Source organism: Talpa occidentalis, unplaced genomic scaffold, assembly GCF_014898055.3.
Source record: "Talpa occidentalis isolate TD23 unplaced genomic scaffold, MPIMG_talOcc4v2.1 talOcc4.10, whole genome shotgun sequence".
Lineage (NCBI taxonomy): Eukaryota > Metazoa > Chordata > Mammalia > Eulipotyphla > Talpidae > Talpa > Talpa occidentalis.
Window position 1 is genome coordinate 2,147,321 of NW_023600993.1, and position 12,929 is coordinate 2,160,249.

Genomic DNA, 12,929 nt, shown 5'->3' on the forward strand with positions numbered 1-12,929 from the left:
GGAGGGAAAAAAACGAGACCCGCAGGAATTCTCAAGTTTCCCACTTCCTTCTACTCATGCATAATTCTCTTTGCTTTTCTGGTTGACTTGAAAAGACCCCTGGAAGGATATATTGCAACACGCAGACTTGCTAGCAACTTTGGAGACAGTTGACATAAAATTGCCTAGTTATAGTAACTCACTCACTTTGCATTTGCTCTAAAAAGTTAAATGTAGATTTTAAAATAGCTTCTTACACTTAACTTCACCTTTAAAAAATATAAAATCACTCTCCAGCATCATTTTGAAATGATCGCAAAGATGGCCATAGAAGTATCTATAAATGTGGCAAAATGTAGATTTTTTGAATAAGATAGACAGGTAGGAACACATAAACATAATATTTATATTAAATAGATTTGCATTTTTGAGAGTGAGTTTCAGACATCATGAAAGTCCTCCTTTGTTTTATTTATTTATTGATTTATTCATGCATATAAGAACTGGGGTGCAGGCCAGAGGTGTGGGGTACGGGGCAGTGAGAGGATTCACCAGAGACAGAATGGGGAACAGTGCCGCGGACCAGCACAGCAGTAGACGATGAGGCCGTCTCAGGGTTGAGAGACTGCGCAGGGTGGTCAGGGATTCGGTTAAAGAAATGACAAACAGACACACTTCAAGAGAGAGTGTAAATCTGAGTGCTCTTTATTTTAGTCAGTGGTCAGTATATATATGTTTTTTCTAAAGGCATAGGATCAGTGAACATCAAAGAAATCAGCTTGCTTATAGGTTTAGCTAATCATTGACAGGGCAGTGATTTATGTCCAAAATACATCTGGACCTAGCTGCATTCCTAAGTAGACAGGCTATTAACTCTTTCTATATTCTTGTACTAATTACTACTACTACTACCTACTTATGTTTACTCATAATTAATTGTCATGGGTGAATTTATATTATAATGCAGTTAATATCAAAGGTACTAAAGTCAAGCACATAATAGAAAGATTATTAAACTAACAATTCTATTATAACACAGTGTTGAGTAATGTTTCATTTGCATTAGCCTAATTATTAAATTACGTATGTTTTCTAATTAGCAATCAATGACCAGAAAAAGGAAAGATTTTAGAGAGACAGTTGTAGCAGAATAAAGTTTGTGGGCCTTGAGAAAGCGAGATAAGGTTCCAGGTGGTCAGCATTTCTTTTAATCATCTTTGTGGCAGCTTCTGGTGGTCGTTATCTCTTGGCAGGCATTCGGCTTCTCTGCATCTTAGGGAGTTTGCTGTTCTCCCCCTGCGCGCATGGTTCCTTGCCCACGCCGGACCTCAGGGACCATGGCAACAGCCATTAGCCCTGAGGGTCACTGCAGGGGGAGGTGCAGCAGAACAGAACAGTTAGATCTACTGAAATACACTGCTGAGGGGAGCAGCGGGCGAGGCAGGAGAGGTCTGCTGTGCCAGGTAGATCAGCTCCCTGGCTGGGGATCGAACTGCCTTGGTTGGCGATGGCTTGATAGTTTGGAGACTTAAGCACTTGCACCACCAGGGAGGCCCCTACAGTCCTCTTTTAAATTCCTAAGGATGAGGGCATTGGCCCATAGATCTCCAGCACCACACTTACACCGAAGAAAACGAATAATGCCACAATTTATTTTATTTTGTTTTATTATTTTTATTTATTTTTGTACAAGAGCTGGGGTACAGGCCAGAGGCGCGGGAGGGTGAGAGGATTCACCAGAGACAGAGCAGGAAGCAGAACAGCAGATGGACTGAAAGCATTGCTGTGGGGAGCAGCAGGCGAGACAGGAGAAGTCAGCTGTGCCATCTGGGAATCTCCCTGGCCGACTGGGAATCGAACCCTCACTGCAGAGGCTGCGGACAGCTTCACAGTGCTGTGCTCAACTGCCTGCACCACCATGGGAGGTACTGCTTTAGTCCTTTTTAATATAAATATCTTCTGCCTTTCCTCCCCAGGAAACTGATTGACTTGCTGTGTCCAGGCCCAAGGTGTGTCATGGCCCCCACCTCCTGGGTTTGAGTGATGTAATCCTTAAACACTGTGCAAGGACATTTATGTGGCAGGGTGGATTCTCATGGAATCCTATCAGGAGGAGGGTAATCGGATCATTTGGTTAGCGTGGGTAAATGCCGTGTCACTTCATTGTAAAGGTCCACATTCCATCCTTTAATAAGTGGGTAACTTATGGGGGAATTTTTAGGATCCTGTGACTATCCTGTTTCCCATCAACATTTCACCCCCAGGGATTTGGCATCACTTGGTGTTTTAGTCTAAGTAAATCATCACCCTGGAAACGGCAACGTGGTGATTTTCTAGTTGCCGTTATCCTAATTCCTGCGACATGTATGGACTGACTTCTTCCATGAGGAATTCTGTTTTCTTTTCAGATGTTTCCTTTCATGTCACACATAAAGATAAGATAATAAGCCTTTCCTGAGGTTACTTCTGACCCCCCTTGTGGTTCCGATAATCGATTAGCCAGTACATGCCCAGCACTGGCTCTGGGGCCAGAGCTGAACTAGATGCTGCGAGGGGCACAAATGTAGGACGGTTCCCCTTTCCAAGAGTTTAGCACAGGAAGATAATCCAGCCTTGCAGGGATGCCTGCGAAAGAGTTTTGTGGGTCAGCACAAGAAACACCAAGATCTGATGCTAAAATTATGAGTTGTCTGTGCTGTTGGGTCCGTGGGTTTTATAAGAACCTCAAAAAGGACTGGGGATCCTTCCCTACCCACAGAGAGTTAACGACTGAGAGAAATTGGTTGGAGGGCTGGAGTCATGAACCAGATGGAAGAAATAAAGTGGACTCTCTGGCTTCAGTGTGGTTCCTTCTGCCTGGTTTGGAGACGCTGTTCCTTTAAGTCCTCAGGATCATGGGCACAGGCAGTGGAGATCTCCATCTCCTACCTGGGAGAAGACTGGGAACGGTGCTGCCAGGACCCGGAGCTCCCTTGGGCACTGAGCATGTGTCACTTTCTCTGTGCTGTTGATGGTGTTTGATGGTCTGGCCTGGGTGGGCCTGCAAAGCCCTTCCATGCCCATGGCCCATCTGATCAGTGAGGCTGGCAGAGCAGGATTGATGCCCAGAAGATTCTGCAGAGGGAGGTGGTGGACAGAGGGAGGTGGCGGGGCACAGGTCACATCGGGTGTGGCCGATGTCAGAGCCAAGTTTCCCGATCCTGCCTTCTGCAGCTCAACCTGCTGTTACCCTGGTGGCACCTGAGGGCCCCGCCTCCCGTGGTGGAGTCAATTGTGGTCTTTAGTGTGTGCTGTTGGCCGAGGCCTGTTTCTAATTGTAGGGTCCCCCTGGGGGAGGCCGGTGTGCTAGTTTTGGACATTCTTCAGACTTCCGCTCAGGCTGTGACACTGTCCTCATCTGCAGAATGCTCCCACCTCCCCCACAGGCACTTCTAGGGCAAAGGCATGACGGCAACTTTCAGGGCTGATGATCATCCTGAACACGATTCTGAGAATCACGTGCTTGGTTTTCTGGAGCAGCACAGACTGGTGAGCAGCGAAATTAATTCAATCTCTGATTTTATTATATGAAATATATATTACCAATACATCCAAAATATGATCATTTTGGCATGTGATCAATATAAAAACTATTAATTAGGTATCTTACCTTTTTTTTTTTAAAAGATTTATTTATTTATTTGTACAAGAACCAGGGTACGGGCTAGAAGTGCGGGAGGGTGAGAGGATTCACCAGAGACAGAGTGGGGAGCAGAGCAGGCAGACTGACAAAATACTCTGCTGAGGGGAGCAGTGGGAGAGACAGGAGAGGTCTGCTCGCAATGTGGGAACCTCGCCTGCCAGCCGGGATTGAACCGGCGCTGCAGAGGCTGTGGACAGCTTCAGAGCGCTGCGCTCAAACGCCTGCGCCACCAGGGAGGCCCTAATTAGGTATCTTGCCTTTTATTACATCATCTTTACAATTCAATGTGGATTTTCTACCTACTTCACATCTCAGAATCAGAACTAGTCAGAACATCTGATGTGCCTAAGTGGCTGGTGGCTACTGTATTGGAAAGTAGGGGTCTAGAAAGTTCTTCCAGGGGAAAAAAAGAGAAGAAAAAGCTCTTTCCCCCTACTGAGCATGGAGAATGAATTGGGCAAAGATTGTCATCAGCCACGACCCGTCATCACAGAGAGCTCCTTTGCATCACAGCAAATTTAGAAAAACTTCCTTCTGGTGACCTAGCAGCTTCTAGAACTTGATGCCAATAGCAACATGTTGGTTGGGATCATCTGAGCCCACAGGTAGAGGAAATAGCAGGTGACCAAGAGGGGGCTGTAAGGCATGTGTGCTCAAAAAGTGTGTTTATTTAGGGCCTCCCTGGTGGTGCAGCGGTTGAGCGCTGGGCTGCGAAGCTGCCGGCAGCCTCTGCAGCACTGGTTCGATCCCCGGCCGCAGGCGAGGATCCCACATGGCGCGCAGACCTCTCCTGCCGCCTGCTGCTCCCCTCAGCAGTGTACCTTTGTCCTTCTGCCTGTTCTGCTCTCTGCTCTGGCTCTGGTGAATTCTCTCGCCCTCCCGCGCTTCTGACTGTACCCAGTGCTTGTATAAATAAATAAATAAATACAAAAAAAAAAAGTGTGCTTATTTAGCTGACGCCTATTGAAATACTTTTCAACAAGCTTTCCCTGCAGGTGTAGCCTAAAACATGCAGACAGGTGAGTGGAGCCTGCTGGATGCAGGTGGCAGGGAACACATGCATGGGTAAAATACGCCCTGCCTCCAACGGCCTGGGCGGGGAGGCCATGGGTGCAGCAGGAGGGAGTGGGTGTCCACTGCACGCGAGGAGGAAAATCACCCACCCAGCTCTCAAACACCAGGACCTTCTCTGCAAACGCACCGACTGCTGCACCGTGCCTGGAGTGACAAGCACAGGAGAAGTTACCCTTTGGTGTTTACTGAATTTGTTTGAAGAGCCTAAATTCCTTTCAAAATGGAATAGATTGTTTTCATGAGGGGGGAAGGAAGAGGTCAAATGGGGAAAGGAGTGGACCCCTTTGCTGTGACCGGCGGGTGCTGGTGGCTGGCGCGGTGGCCTGAAGCAATAGGTGGAGACGCCGGTGCCCAGGGCCCGGGAGGGCGCTGCGAGGACAGGCACCCAAGCTTGGCTGCAGAGGACTGCCCGGTGCCTGGGCTGGCAGGAAAGGCCAAAACCAGCAGGAGGTGCCCGGTCCATTTGCTCCTGGGAGGTGGCGGGTAGCAGCCGAGGTCAGGGTTCCCGAGGCAGACGCCCGCCACGGTGAGGCTTCAGGGCAGTCACTTAACCTCTGCGCCTCAGTTTTCTCATGAACGTTCATGGATAGGGCTGACCAGGCGCGCACGGGAATGTCACCAGCGAGACTCATGCGCCCGCGCGCACCGGCAAACGCCAGCCGGGTCAGCCGCGCCGAGTTACGGTTCCAGCGGCGACGCCCGACTCGTGCCAAGCGGCTCTGACAGAAGCAGATTCGTTCTAAAGTTCTAAGTCCTCAGGTCGGTTCTAAGTCCTCAAAAGGGGGGCAAAGAGCTGAAAACGACCCGCCCCAGGGCTCGGAGGCTGCTCCCAGGACTGGGGGGGAAGCGGTTTTTCCAGCCGTGGCGTCGGATTTCCCGACGGGGACGGAGGCACTTGGGGGCGCGGCCCTCCCGGCGGCTCCTGGCACCTCGGACTCGCCGCGGGTGCGCGCCCCGGGGGCAGACCCGGGCCCGGCCGGGGAGGACCCCGTGGGGGGGGGCGCGGCCGGCTCCGGAGCCCGCGTCCCGGGGCTGATGCGCCCGAGCGCGGGAGGCTGGGCCCCCGGGGCGCGTCCCGGGCCGGGTCGGGCCGGGTGACCCTCGCGCCGCAGCCCCGCGGCCCCCGCCCCGGAGCCGCTCGCAGCCCGGCCAGGGCGCCGCGGGGCCGAGGCCGAGACTGACCCCCACCCCGCTCCGCGCGCCCCGGGACGCGCTCCCGGCCGCCGCCGCTCCCGCCCGCGGTCACCGCTTAGGACGCCTCGGGGCGCGGAGCAGGGGCGCCCGGGAGCAGGGGGGGCCGGGAGCAGGGGGGTCCCGGAGCAGGGGGGCCGGAGCAGGGGGGCCCGGTGCAGGGGGGTCCCGGAGCAGGGGGTCCCGGAGCAGGGGGACCCGGAGCACGGGGGTCCCGGAGCAGGGGGGCCCGGTGCAGGGGGGTCCCGGAGCAGGTGGGTCCCGGAGCAGGGGGGCCCGGAGCACGGGGTCCCGGAGCAGGGGCGCCCGGGAGCAGGGGGGCCGGGAGCAGGGGGGTCCCGGAGCAGGGGCGCCCGGGAGCAGGGGGGGCCGGGAGCAGGGGGGTCCCGGAGCAGGGGCGCCCGGGAGCAGGGGGGCCGGTGCAGGAGGGTCCCGGAGCAGGGGCGCCCGGTGCAGGGGGTTCCCGGAGCAGGAGGGTCCCGGAGCAGGGGCGCGCGGGAGCCGGGGGGGCCAGGAGCAGGGGGGGCGCGGAGCAGGGGGGCCGGAACAGGGCGGGCCCAGATGGGGGCGCGCGGAGCAGGGCGCGGGCCACGGCCGAGGTCGCGCCTCGCGTGTTTCCTGGCCCGGCGGGCGCCAGCGGACACCACGCGCCCGCGCCCGCGCCCCCGCACCCCGCTTCGGGGCCGACGCGCACGGGCGGGACAGGGGCAGCCGCGGCCGCCTCGCGCCTCCTCCGCGGGCGCCGGGGTGGCCGTGGGGCGCCCGGGGTTTCTGAGGTTCTGGGCTCGGGGAGTCGGGGCGGGGGGGCGCGGGCAGAAACTTCCCAGGGCAGACCCGCCCGCCCGCCCGCCCCCGGCCACACCCCGACCTGCCAGAGGCCGGCGGCACCGGCACGCGCCCGCGGGGTGAGGGGCGCCCCCGGGGACCCGCGCCCCGCGCCCCGCACCGAGCGCCTGGGGGGCGCCGAAGCCCCGCCCCGCCCCGCCCCGCCCCGCCCCGCCCCGCGAGTCCTCGGGGGCCGGTCCGGCGCCCGCGGCATCCTGGGACTTGTAGTCCCGCCGCGCGGCCCCGGGCGCCGCCGACCCCGCGCCGGACTACATTGCCCAGGGGGCGCCCCGGCCTATATAAGCGGCCGGCGCCGCTGCCAGGAGCAGTGACCATGTGGCCGCGCTGCTGAGCGCTCGGCGCGCGGGGGAGGCGGGCGCGGGCGGAGGCGCTGCCGGAGCTGCGGGTTCCGCCGCCGCCTAACGGAGCCGCGCGCTGCCGGCATGGGCTGGCCCGGCGGCCGCTGACCCGCCCGGCGCGCGCAGGTAGCGGGGCGCGGGCGGGGCGCCGGGCTGCCGGCGCGCGGGGAGTCGCGGGGAGTCGCGGGGGCTGCGCAGCCCGCGCCGTCTGGGGCTCCTTCGCTGGGGCTTTTCTGGGGGTCGCTTGAGGTGGAAGCAGGGGTCTGGCCCCCCGTGGAGGCTGCGGGCGCTGGCCGGGCGCGTCCCTCCCCCGGGCGGGAAACTCTTGCAGCAGCTGCAGGAAACCCGGCTCTTATTTTTTCGGGGGGCGGGGGCTCGCGCGGGGTGCCCTGCGCGAGGGCGCTGCAGGAAACACTTTCTCACACGTGCAGCCCTCGGGGAACTCGCGGGCGCGGGGGCCTGCGGCGGGGCCGTGGGCCGGGCTGGGGACGCGGAGGAAGCGGGGCGCGGCGAGGGGCGCCCCTGCGGATGCGGCTCCGCGGGGGCCGCGGCTCCGGGGGGCAAGTGCAGGGGCATCTGCCAAGCCCTGCCCTGGAGCCGCAGCCCCCGCGCCGCCAGGGCCCCGCGCCCTGGCGCTGTCAGTGGCCCGCCTGTGATCCTCGCCCAGGTGACACCCCAAGCCGCGGGGAATACGGGGGGGCGGGGGGGGGCGTAGCTGAGGAGGGTGGGACGCGAGCCGCCCTGTCAGAGCCCCGCCGGCAGCCTCTGACTTTCTTCTTTCTCAACCCGCAGGAGCTGACTCCAGAGGCGCAGGACTGACACCCCTGGCTGCACCTGCTTTGGCAACAGAGTACCTGACTCAGGTCAGGTGAGTGTGCAAACCCGAGGTTGTCCTCGCTGCTGTGAGCCGTCTCCGAAGAGCCCTTGGAGACAGGGGGCAGGAAAGGAAACTCCCTGGCTGAGTGTCCACAGTTTGTCTCTGCCCGGGGAGCGCCTTGGGAGGCCGGGGGAGCCAGGGGGCGTCCCTCTGCTCTGGGCCAGGGCTCAGCCCTGGAGCAGCCTGAAGGGCTGTGAGAAGAGGGAAAAGCCCTTCCATGGAGCAGTAACAGGGATGCCCGTTGGCGGCCCTGGAACCAAACTTGCCAGACAGTGCGCTGATGCCCAGTTCTGAAGGGTGCAGAGCGTTTCACCTGCCAAGACGCGTAAGCAGGGATGAGCCGCCTCTGTCGGTCACAGAGTCACTTTCTTTTTGCTCGCTGGGAGCGTGTGTTCAATCAGAGTAGGTTGGAATGCAAGAAATGAAAGCGGTTGCTGGCAGATTGAGAGTTAGAACTTGAAAAAGGGAAGTTGGTCTTTGAAGCCTGAGATAGTGGTGGGCAGTCCTTGACACCTACCTGGTCCTCACAGCATCTGTGGGGCTCCTGTTGTCTTGGAGCCTGCCGTGGGTGAGGAGCGAGGGCAGCGTTTATCTGTACTCAAGCAGCTCCTGTTTTCATTTTTTTTTTTTTCCCCAAAATGGTCAGACTTGCAGAGAGGGAGCTTTCCATGAGTGCATGGACATCCCCATTGCTTGTAGATTTGGCATCGAAAGCTTTTGCTTCCAGAATGGTGAAGAGCAGGGTAAACAAGGGGTGATGGGGGTGGGGTGCAGGGACTTGATAACTTCTTGAACGTTCTAAATATTTGGCTGTTCCCTGGGCTACAATCTTTGGGCTTTTCTAATTAGAAAATAAAAGCCAGACCCTTCATTATGGTAGTAGAGTGCTCTTGTTTCCTGCTGATAAGATCCTCAGGCGTGCTGGGGCGGGGTGGGGGTTGGGGGGGGCCTTGGATGTGTGAGATCTAGGTCCTTCTCGGAGCTCTGTTGACTCTTGAGACTACGTGGGCACTCCCTAGGCCAAGGTCAAGGATTGACTTCACAGCTTCTGGCTCACAGACTCTTCAAATAGTTGCTGAAAAATAACACTGACCCATTCAGTGCAGAGGCAAACCAGGTCTAGGGCTAGCATCATGGCAACAGGCGGCGAAGCCGAGGGCCAGGGGTGAAGCCACTCACACAGTGGCCATGCGGTGGCCACAGCATGGACCCCGAAGCAGTGGGGCTGCACTCTGTCGGTGTCCCAAGATGCCGGGAAGTTGGGGGTGGGGGCGAGCCGGAGTGGGAAAGTGATAAGCCTGTGGCTGTTGATGAACCTTGGCTCTGGCTTCTGTCCCACCAATGGTGAATGAAAGATACTTCCCTGATGTGAGAAGGAAAGGATGTAGCCGGGGGCCGGGGGTGGGTATTTCAGGAGGCAGTGGATGGAGTTTGTTTGGGAAAGCTGCGTGCTGCAGGCGGGGTGAGCAGAGAAAGCAAAGTGAAAGACAGCAGGGCCCATGAAACCAGGCAGGACTGTCGGTGGCAGCATTAGGCTCAGCTTGTGCCTCAAACGTCTTGATCAGCTGCACCTAGACCTGGGAGCCGGTTAAAAGAATCGGGTGTTTCTCCTTCTGAATGATTTCAAAGTTTAAATGGCAGTGAGTGCTGCAGCTGTGAGCTCTGCAGTGCCGCTGCTTCTCACATACCCTGCAGTTTACTTTGTGGCTAGTTTGCAGGACACTTTCCTTTTTCGTGTGTGTGTGTGTGTGTGTGTGTGTGTGTGTGTGATCACATGATAGAGAGAGAGTTAGGGGAGAGAGTGTCGAAAGTACAATCTGCTTTTTGAATCATCCCCATCAGAACAGAATATTTTGCCAAGACCTCCTTAACAGGCCAGGGGAGTTCTTCATGCCCTAAGTGACTTGCTCCTGCCCTCCACATGGACCCCTGCGAGTGTGTGGCGCTGCTGAGCCCATCTAATGAAGCGGCTGCCTTTTGCGGGGATTGGCATCTTGTCTTAGTGAGTGAGGGGGAAATGGTTGCGTGGAGGAGAATAGATGGACTCCACGAGCCAGCTCCTCTTTCCTCAAAATAGATGAACCCAACAGAGAAAGGAGGAGAAAGTGGGAGGAAGAGAAAAGACACTTTGAATCCAAAGGTCTAGAACCAGCTGACTTCCAGAGCAAAAGTCTTGTGGCTTTTTGGCTCCTCTGGATGGTCTCCTGGGAACTCTGAACCCCTCACAGGCAGCTCTAAAAAAAAAACAAAAAACCAAACCACAACTAGACAAGAAACACCAAGAATGAACAACAACAGGTACGGAGACAGAGAAAGTAGGCAGAGAAAGTAGGACAGGAGTTGGGTTTCTGGGCCGAGCTGTCCTTGGGTATGTCTAATTAAGGAGCCTCCCGAGGCTGGCGGCCTGTCTCGTTGGCTGTTGGCTGGATCTTGTAAAACAACACGCAGCCCAGGCTCTCCAGGAACCGGACGCGCATGCCATTTCTTAGCTTTTACTGTTGGAAGTTTTTGCGTGGCTCTTCCAACACAGTCCCTCTAACTCGAAGTCAGTGGCTAGAATGACATCATTTCTGTGACTCCTACCCATTGTCACCCTGTCTGTGGCCCTGAGGTCGTTGCCGGTGAGGACGAGCTGAGTGTCGGGCTGAAAGCAGCACCTGTCGAGCTGACCCTTGTGTTGAACTGCGCCCACTTACACTGAACGTGGTTTGGGTGATAAATCTGTTCAAGACGTCCTAGTGCCTGTGGATGTTGTGAGGGCTCACTGTTTATTTCAGCCTCCAGCACATTCCCTGGGCGCCTGCTGGGGCCCAGGGCCTGGGGCCATGGCAGTCCTCTTGGAAAGATTCTTAAAGCCTAGTGTGTGTGTGGGGCGGGGGGAGGGGGGACGGGGAGGAGCAGGCATTATAACTTAGGAGGTAGCATGGTATGAAGGGGAGTAAGTGCTATGGGGGAAGAGAAGGCAGAGGAAGGGAAACAGAAAGTAGCACGTATCGGCCAGGACGGGGAGGAACTGGACCCCTTGTGCGCTGCAGCTGGGAATGCGAAACGACGCGGCTGTGGTGGAAGACAGCCTGCTGCTTCCTCAAAGCACGTAACGCAGGGTCACCACATAACCCAGCACGGGACAGGTGTGGACGCCCATCTTCACAGCAGCGTTGTTGACTCAGATTTGTCCCGGTGGGTGAATGGGCAAACAACACGTGGTCTAACCATGCGACGGAATATTACTCAGCCTTAAAAAAGTGAAATTCTGCTACATGCCACCACACAGACTCCCCTTGAAAACTTTCTAAATGCAATAAGCCAGACACAGGTGAACAGAGTGTGCCTCCACCGATGCCAGGCATGGAGAGCACCCAGTGCATCTGCCAGAGGGGAGGAGTAGGTGCTAGGGGAAGGGGAGCAGGGCATGGGGTGCTCGATCAGTGGGAGAGTCCTGGCGGTGGAGGCCGGTGATGGCTGCGTGGCAGTGTGAGGTGCTTAATGCCACTGAGTGGGCCAAGTGAAGGTGGCCGCAGTGGTGAGTTTCGGGAAGCACGTGTATTTTGGCATAGTCAAGCAAGCGAGAGCAGTCACAGCTACAGACCAGCGTAAAGAGGGTAGAGGAGCAGTAACAGGGCTTGGGGGCCAGAGACGGACTCCTCGGTATGCAGATGCTTGGGCAGAGATCTGGTGAGGTGGCAGGTGGGAGGGAGGTGACTGGCGGGTGTGTGTGTGCAGCGGGTCCGAGGCCAGGAAGCTCGACGGGTCCAGCTGGGACAGTGTGTCGTGTCAAAGCATGCAGTGGCCAGGTGCTGCAGGTAAACAAGGGTTTATTTCCCCAAGGATTGCAGACCTCTCAGAATTTTCGGTGTGGTTCTCCACCTGACCGAACACCATCCTTTCTGAAGAGTGAACTCTGGGGAGGCTGACGAGAGCACATACCAGATTGGAACTTGATAGGGGTGAGACTCAGATTTCTTGACTGGCTGGTTAATCACCTGATATACCTGGGATTGAAATTCAGCTCAGTAGCAAAGGAGTCTTTTCAACCTGCCCTTGGTTCAGACAACAAGTGCCAGCTAAGCGCCTACGCGTTCTCCTGGGGTTTATCTTCGACTCAGACCTCTGCGCCCACCAGCCTGCAGCCCGTCCAGCCCATTCCACAGGAATCGCAGGAGCAGGACCCGGTCAGCTGTTCAGCCTCCGCCAGGGGATACGTGAAGCCTCCGATGGCTGATTCTCCCCGGGAGGGAAGTCAGGTTCAGACTTAGGACAAACATATATTGGGCTGTTTGCTGCTCATTTTAGTGAAAGTTGGAGGGGGGCAAAGAGAAGCAGCAGAGCCACCAGGCACCCCCAACCCCACCATCCACGATTAGGGGTTTTGTTTCTGTTTATAGAACTAAAAGGTGGGTGTATATTCAAACTTCACAAGGGCCGGTCCAGCTCTTTGGACCCTGCCTTTTGACTGCATATCTGCACACATGTTCTTATCAATAAGCACACACACGGCTGTGGCTTTTGCAAAGCACCTTCCCTTCCATGGGGCTTTTTCATTTGCGTGATGGCCTGGGTGGAGTCCGTTGGGTAAAAGAGCCAGACTTCATCACCATCGGAATCCTGGCTTTCTCACACGGTGTATATTGTTTTTTAAGATAACCGAATGGAGGGCCTCCCCTGGTGGTGCAGGCGGTTGAGCGCAGCTCTGTGAAGCTGTCCGTAGCCTCTGCAGCGCGGGTTCAATCCCGGCCGGAGAATCCCATGTGGTGCAGCAGACCTCTCCTGTCTCGCCTGCTGCTGCCCTCAGCAGTGTATTTCTGTCAGTCTGCCTGTTCTGTTCCCTGCTCTGTCTCCGGTGAATCCTCTCATCCTCCCGTGCCTCTGGCCTGTACCCCGATTCTTGAATGAATAAATCTTTTAAAAAAAAAATAAGATGACTGAATGGAAGGTAAAGCCT

The 12,929-nt window shown here is 56.6% G+C and overlaps 1 protein-coding gene across 1 annotated transcript in view; it reads left to right on the top strand.

Moving 5' to 3' along the window:
• The first annotated feature begins 7,195 nt into the window (after window positions 1-7,195).
• ITPR1 (inositol 1,4,5-trisphosphate receptor type 1) overlaps window positions 7,196-12,929 on the top strand; it is a 181,156-nt gene continuing 175,422 nt past the window's right edge. The window contains exons 1-2 of the mRNA XM_054694812.1: window positions 7,196-7,236; window positions 7,903-7,978. The gene's annotated coding sequence lies outside the window, so the exon portion shown is untranslated. The remainder of the gene's footprint in view (window positions 7,237-7,902; window positions 7,979-12,929) is intronic.